This window comes from Triticum urartu, unplaced genomic scaffold (genome assembly GCF_056163025.1).
Source record: "Triticum urartu cultivar PI428250 unplaced genomic scaffold, HENAU_Tu73 scaffold2, whole genome shotgun sequence".
Classification (NCBI taxonomy): Eukaryota; Viridiplantae; Streptophyta; class Magnoliopsida; order Poales; family Poaceae; genus Triticum; species Triticum urartu.
In genome coordinates, this window is record NW_028260368.1 from 9,321,497 (window position 1) to 9,330,191 (window position 8,695).

General features: G+C 32.0%; 1 non-coding gene across 1 annotated transcript; it reads left to right on the top strand.

Moving 5' to 3' along the window:
* Positions 1-5,419: 5,419 nt before the first annotated feature.
* TRNAL-UAG (transfer RNA leucine (anticodon UAG)) lies at positions 5,420-5,499 on the top strand. Its single transcript has one exon. It is a non-coding gene; the product is annotated as a tRNA-Leu (tRNA).
* The last annotated feature ends 3,196 nt before the right edge of the window (positions 5,500-8,695 follow it).

The window sequence follows — 8,695 nt, forward strand, 5'->3', positions numbered from 1 at the left end:
TTCTGATTTTCTTGTTTCTATCTACTAGACGCCGTAGAGAATTGAGAATTTTCATGTCTTTCAATTCTCGTACTCGTAATTGGAAAGTTATGGAAGGAGACCCATCATTTTGCAATGAAAACAACATATAAAACTCTGGACAATTTCGAAATCAGGCCAAGCGTCTTAATACATATGCAAAAAAATTCATTATTGGCCCACCATTGATTAGAAGATTTAGCTTGTATGAATCGCTATTGGTTTGATACGAATAATGACAATCGTTTCAGTATGTTAAGGATACAGATGTATCCACAATTCATTTAGAGTTACTTAATAGTCTATTTCTTATACCATATCTCTATCCCGTGAAATTCTCGAGCCAAAAGATGGATGCATATGCTGTGTTTCATTTTGCTAAATGATATCAATTAAATGGTGTATCAATTCCATAAATTGCATATAGCAATAAATAAATCAGCAAAATTCTTTCTAATATTTTAGATAGAAGAAACATTTCTTCTATCTAAAATATTAGAAAGAATGTACCCTTCTATCCAAATCCAATTTGCATCGATAAAATAAATCCAAATTCCAGTAGTAGATGAATAATTGCAAATTTGTGTGTGTACGAGATTAGAATAACTTCAAAATAACTGACATAATTTTGTATTTTTCCTGATCAGAAAAATACATGAAAAAGAAAGGAGGTAGAAAAATTTTTGGATTTATGGTTAAAGAAGAAAAAGAAGAAAACAGGGGTTCTGTTGAATTTCAAGTATTCAGTTTCACCAATAAGATACGGAGACTTGCTTCACATTTGGAATTACACAAAAAAGATTTTTCATCGGAAAGAGGTCTACGAAGACTTTTGGGAAAACGTCGACGTTTGCTGGCTTATTTGGCAAAGAAAAATAGAGTACGTTATAAGAAATTAATCGGTCAGTTGAATATTCGGGAGCAGTAATTTAATCGTTCAAATTTTTTTCTTGTTTTATTATTTTTTTAGTAGTCTTATAGTAGTCTTAGATTTTTCATTTTGATGAGCCTCGCTTTGAGGAATTCATGGAATAATCCATTTTCATGGAATAATGAATTAAGGAAGAAAGGATATGAGTCTACCGCTTACAAGAAAAGATCTCATGATAGTCAATATGGGCCCTCAACACCCATCAATGCATGGTGTTCTTCGACTGATCGTTACTCTCGATGGTGAGGATGTTATTGATTGTGAACCCATATTAGGGTATTTACACAGAGGAATGGAAAAAATCGCGGAAAACCGAACTATTATACAATACTTACCTTATGTAACAAGGATATAGAGAGATTGTAGAAAGGGGATAGGATAGTTATTTTTGCAAGAGACTTGTTGTAAATTCCTTAACTTAAGAAAGAAAAAAGAATAAAAACACAGATACATAACATAAAAAAAAGAATAAATAAGACGAGATTCGACCTCCCCCTACATATTTAATTTCCTCTCCTATACAAAAACTAGCAAGACCCACTCCATTGGTAATTCCATCAATAACACCCTTATCAAAAAACTCCGTGAGTTCGGTTAACCCTCTTATACCGAGGGTAAAGACCCTAGTATAGAAAATATCTATATAACCACGATTATATGACCAACTGTATATATTTTTTTTTACTTGATCTAAAAATTCTTTTTTAGGATTTCCTTTGTAAAAAGAGTTTATTAAATCCAAATTCTGAAAAAAAGAATAAGCGGATCCATAGAAGATATATGCTATGAATAAACCAAAGATAGCTAGACTTACAGAAGAAATTGCATTAGTAATAAATTCATATGAATTTACAAAAGAATTAGAACTTTCCTGGGTAAAGTTTATTGAGGGAGTTAACCACTTTGATAATATGGTTAACTCTGCTATTCCATTACCAATTCCTCCATTATCAAAAGAGATTCCTATGAATCCAATGAACAAAGTGAAAAGTAGTAATATAAGAAGAGGAAATAACATAGTATTTCCCGTTTCATGCGGATAGGCAAAAGTTTTTTTAGCCCCAAAAGACGTAGTAAAGGATCCTATCCTATTTCTTGTATTACCTTGAATTTTTGGTATATTTTGTGAAAAAAAAGAAACTCCACTCTTCGTTGTTGATAAAACGAAATCCCTATTCACTCCTTTGGGTATCCTTTTTCCCCATAAGGATATTGAATACAAGGAACTCTCTTTAGTGCTACTGTAATTTTGAAAATGAACACGCAAATACCCATCAAATGTAAGTAAATATATCCGAAACATATAAAAGGCAGTTAATCCTGCAGTAAAGGAGGCTATTATTCCAAAAAAGGGCGAATACAACCAACTATTACTAAGGATTTCATCTTTGGACCAGAAGCAAGCAAGAGGTGGAATACCACAAAGAGAAAGTGTACCCCATAAAAAAGTAGTTCTTGTGATTGGAATGTATTTTCTTAAACCGCCCATAAGAACCATATTTTGACTTTTATCTGGTGAATATCCAACAAGAGGTTCCATTGAATGAATAACGGATCCGGATCCCAAGAACAATAAAGCTTTTGAATAAGCATGAGTGATCAAATGGAATAAAGCAGCTTGATAAGAACCTATACCTAGAGCTAACATCATATAACCCAATTGAGACATTGTAGAATAGGCTAAGCTTCTTTTAATATCTCTCTGAGCAAGAGCTAAAGTAGCTCCTAAGAATAGTGTTATTGTACCTACTAAAGAAATAAAACTCATTATCAAAGGTAAAGATATGAAAAGAGGAAGAAGTCGAGCTAGAAGAAAAATTCCCGCAGCAACCATAGTTGCTGCGTGTATAAGAGCCGAAATAGGAGTGGGCCCTTCCATAGCATCGGGTAACCATACGTGAAGAGGGAATTGTGCGGATTTCGCAACTGCACCAAGGAATAATAAAAAAGCACACAAAGTAGTAAGTAAAGAGTTAATTCCATTATTAGGAATCCAGTTATTAGCTATTTTGAACAAATCCCTAAACTCTAAACTACCTGTTATCCAAAAAAAACCTAAAATTCCTAATAATAGACCAAAATCCCCTACACGATTAGTTACAAAAGCTTTTTGACAAGCACTCGCTGCGATTGGTCGTGTAAACCAAAAGCCTATCAATAAATAAGAACACATTCCCACGAGTTCCCAAAAAAAATAAATTTGTATCAAATTGGAGCTAGTAACCAATCCCAACATGGAAGTATTGAAAAAACTTATATAAACAAAAAATCTCAAATATCCTTCATCGTGAGACATATAACCATCACTATAAATAAGAACCAGGATTCCTACAGTAGTAATTAGTATTAACATAATAGAAGTAAGTGGGTCAATCAAGTATCCAAATTCTAAAGAAAAATCATTATTGACGGTCCAAGACCATAGATATTGATAGATCGAACTTCCATTTATTTGTTGAATAGACAGTTGAACTGAGAATACCATAGCTATACTTAAGAGTAAAACACTAGGAAAAGCCCATATGCGACGAAGATTTTTTGTTGCTGTCGGAATAAGAATAAGGCCAAATCCCATTGACATAATAACTGGAAGTGGGAGAAGAGGGATTACCCATGCATATTGATATGTATGTTCCATAAGAAAAGAAATTGCAATTTTTACTTCAATTTTTACTTCAATTTTTCTATAAAATTGTTTCCGATTCACCAAACCAATTCTTATCTCTTTCTGAAAGAATAAATAAAAAGAATAAGAAAAAATACTGAAATTCTTAATTTTTCCAAAATTTATCTCATTGAAATAATTAAAAATTAAGAATGGGTTTAGTTGGTTAAATTAAAAAAGTTAATAAAATAACTAGGTAACGAAGTTATTTTATTAACTAAATAAAGATATTTATAAAAATAAAAAAAAAAAAGTGGAATCATTTTACTTTCTATTCATAATTCATTTTTATATTTCTTTAAAACAAAGATGAAACAGCTCTCTTGTTCCATAATTAACTGATTGAGTGAATTCCAATGAAAACCTATGTTTATAAGAAATTATCGAATAGTCCTTACTTCATATAGAACTAAAATTCTAATGACTATAAATTACCTAAGTTTTAGAATGTCTTGTTTAAGAGACTCAGTATTTTTTGTTTTGATTGGAATTCCTTTCCTTTATGGAATACCATTCTGAACTTAATTAACTATTTTCATTTTCCCTTCTTTTTATCCCCCCGTCTTATCTTATATGGGGGATAGGCTTCCATACCATATATCTATATATGGAGTATACTTGATATATAAATAGATATAAATAGATTTAAATGAGAAACCCTTCTATATATTCTATATTATTAAAAAAAAAGTATAAAATATATAAAGAAAAAATGTTAAAAAATTCTTGTTGTCTTATCCGCATTAGACAAAATGAAGTAAAAAATAATTCAAAATTTAAGTATCTTTCAGTATCTAAGTATAAATACTAATAAAAAGAAGAAAGAAGGATTGATTTGCAGCAATAGATGTCTTTCACATACAACTAGAAAAAAGTAATTTCCTTTTTGAATGGCAGTTCCAAAAAAACGTACTTCAATGTCAAAAAAGCGTATTCGTAAAAATATTTGGAAGAAAAAGACTTATTTTTCCATAGTACAATCTTATTCTTTAGTAAAATCAAGATCATTTTCGAGCGGTAATGAGCATCCAAAACCAAAGGGTTTTTCTGGGCAACAAACAAATAATAAGATTTTGGAATAATATGAATTGACTTATCAAAAAAGAATTCCAATTATTTAATAATTTGGATTCTTCTTTGAATGTACTTTTATGTGTCGAATTACTCGGTACAATATTCTTAGAACAAAAAACCCCTCTTATCTTATATATACAAGAAAAAAAAAGTTTTGTTTGGTATACTGTGTGCTAAGTATTCTTTTCCTATCAATGAACTTTTCATAATTTTCCTAATAGAATCCTCATATTCTATTAGGAAAATTATGAAAAGTGGAGTATTCTTACAATAGGACTTACAACTTCCACCTATCTTCTCCAAAATCATAAGGTTAGTAAATCTTATTAATAAGAGCATAAAGACTTTCATTCTAGAAATTTTTAAAAAATCCAAAAAGCCTTTTCTATTTATCCATTTTATTTTAATTTCATCATTAAATAGAAACCCTTTTGGATTTTTTTCATTGTATTGAAAGAATTTTCAAAATGTAAAGGGGAAATTAATTAGAAAAAATTAGTTCTATAATTGCAAGTTAGAAAAAAGAAGTTCCAACTCTTTCAAGCAGTGTTTGTGTTTCTATTGGGCAAAGCAAGAGTTTATTGTAAAAAAAAAAAATGGAAACGATACTACCAAACGAAGTCTATTTTAATGAAAACTCTAATGTTCCTAAATTTTATGGACTTTCCCAATATCGACGATTCCCAAGATAATAGCTATTATTCTTTTAAGTTACCTATTATTTGAAGTTAGCCGCCATGGTGAAATTGGTAGACACGCTGCTCTTAGGAAGCAGTGCTCAAGCATCTCGGTTCGAATCCGAGTGGCGGCATTCTTGAAAAAGAATACAATAGATTAGAAATCAATTCGAAATTTACAATTTTGTAATGGGACCTTCCCCTTATGCTATTTGCAACTTTAGAACATATACTAACTCATATCTCTTTCTCAACGATTTCAATTGTGATTACGATTCATTTTATAACCTTATTAGTTCGTGAACTTGGAGGATTACGCGATTCGTCAGAAAAAGGAATGATAGTTACTTTTTTCTCTATAACAGGATTCTTAGTTTCTCGTTGGGCTTCCTCGGGACATTTTCCATTAAGTAATTTATATGAGTCATTGATCTTCCTTTCATGGGCCCTGTATATTCTTCATACCATTCCTAAAATACAGAACTCTAAAAATGATTTAAGCACAATAACTACGCCAAGTACTATTTTAACGCAAGGCTTTGCCACATCGGGTCTTTTAACTGAAATGCATCAATCCACGATACTAGTACCTGCTCTACAATCTCAGTGGTTAATGATGCATGTCAGTATGATGTTATTAAGCTATGCAACTCTTTTGTGCGGATCCTTATTATCTGCCGCTATTCTAATCATTAGATTTCGAAATAATTTCCATTTCTTTTCTAAAAAGAAAAAAAATGTTTTAAATAAAACATTTTTCTTTAGTGATATTAAATATTTTTATGCAAAAAGAAGTGCTTTAAAAAGAACCTCTGTCCCTTCATTTCCAAATTATTACAAATATCAATTAACGGAGCGTTTGGATTCTTGGAGTTATCGTGTCATTAGCCTAGGATTTACCCTTTTAACCGTAGGTATTCTTTGTGGAGCAGTATGGGCTAATGAGGCCTGGGGATCCTATTGGAATTGGGATCCTAAGGAAACTTGGGCATTTATTACTTGGACCATATTCGCAATTTATTTACATAGTAGAACAAATCCAAATTGGAAGGGTACGAATTCTGCACTTATAGCTTTGATAGGATTTCTTATAATTTGGATTTGTTATTTTGGTATAAATCTATTAGGAATAGGCTTACATAGTTATGGTTCGTTTACATTAACACCTAAATGATTACATAAAATAAAACCTTCATGAAATGAAGGTTTTTACTTTTATGTTTTATTTGAGAACCCCTTGAACGCCTTATCAAAGGGTTCTCAAAAATTCGAGATAGATCTAATTATACTTTTTTACTTATTTCTGCATTATATACTTTTTTACTTATTTCTGCATTAATAGAGCAGACGAGTAAAAAAAAGCAAACCTATTTAGGATAATAATTGGATAAGAGAGCCTCTACCCTGTCAACGGATAGGGAGAGAACAAAATCTGGATAAATACCAATTCCTATTACTGGTAAAAAGATACAGATTAAAATAAAGAGTTCTCGTGGTCCAGAATCCACAAAATTTGCGTTTGGAACATTAAATAGCTTGTATCCATAGAACATCTGGCGTAACATAGATAATAAATAAATAGGAGTTAATATCATTCCAATTGCCATTACAAAAGTAATTAGTGTTTTTGGCATTAACAGAAATTTTGGACTAGTAATTAGTCCAAAAAATACTACTAATTCTGCGACAAAACCACTCATTCCTGGTAAGGCAAGAGAAGCCATTGAAAAGCTACTAAACATGGTAAAAATTTTAGGCATTGGGATAGATATTCCCCCCAGTTCTTCGAGATAAACAAGACGCATTCTATCAGAAGCGGTTCCTGCCAAGAAAAAAAGTGTAGCACCAATAAATCCATGGGATAATATTTGTAAAATAGCTCCATTGAGTCCAATGTTGGTTATGGAACCAATTCCTATAATTATGAAACCCATGTGAGATACAGAGGAATAAGCTATTCTTTTTTTGAAATTTCGTTGACCAAGAGAAGTTGAAGCTGCATAGATTATTTGGATCGCTCCTATTATTACTAACCAGGGCGAAAATAGATAATGAGCATGAGGTAACAATTCCATGTTGATCCGAATCAATCCATATGCTCCCATCTTTAATAATATTCCCGCTAAAAGCATACATGTACTATAATGTGCTTCCCCATGGGTATCTGGTAACCACGTATGTAGGGGTATAATCGGCAATTTGACAGCATAAGCAATAAGGAAGCCAAAATATAAAAGTATTTCCAAGGTTGCAGGGTATGATTGATTAATTAATCTTTCCAAATCTAATCCTGGTTCGTTGGAACCATATAAGCCCATACCCAGAACTCCGATTAAGAAAAAAATGGAACCGCCTGCAGTATACAAAATAAACTTTGTAGCTGAATATAGACGCCTCTTCCCCCCCCACATGGATAAAAGTAAGTAAACAGGAATTAATTCTAACTCCCACATGATAAAAAAAAGTAAAAGGTCTCGCGAAGAAAATAATCCTATTTGACCACTATACATTGCGAGCATCAGGAAATAGAATAATCGCGAATTCCGTGTAATTGGCCAAGCTGCTAAAGTAGCTAAAGTAGTGATAAATCCTGTCAATAAAATAGATCCTAATGAAAGTCCATCGATTCCCAATCTCCAGTGGAAATCGAAGACATCTATCCATTTATAATCCTCCTTTAATTGGATTAAGGGATCCTCCAGTTGGAAATGATAACAGAACGCATAAGTCATTAGAAGGAATTCTAATAAACAAATAGATATAGTATACCACCTAACGACTTTGTTTCCCTTATGAGGTAAAAAGAAAATTAATGAACCTGCAAATATCGGCAAAACAACAAGTATTGTTAACCAAGGAAAATAACTCATGATAAAGTGATAAAGACAAGATACGTTTTGACCAGAAAAGCCCGTGCTCGATTATTTCGAGCACAGGCTTCTTCGGTAAAGAGGAATCAGACGATTCGAGTGAAGTTTTTTGTAACGTATCAATAAGATAGAGCCATGCTACGTGTTGTTTCAGGCCCTAAATAAACGCGGACACTTAAAAAATCTGTCGGGCAGGCAGATTCACATCTCTTACAACCCACACAATCTTCGGTTCTCGGCGCGGAAGCAATTTGCTTGGCTTTACATCCATCCCAGGGTATCATTTCTAATACATCTGTTGGACAAGCTCGTACACATTGAGTGCATCCTATACATGTATCGTAAATTTTTACGGAATGTGACATTGGATCTATAAATTTTTCTTTTCAACATAAAATTTTTCGATCTGGTAAAAATGAAATTAGTACTATAATGAGTCATATGTATTGTAGACACCAGA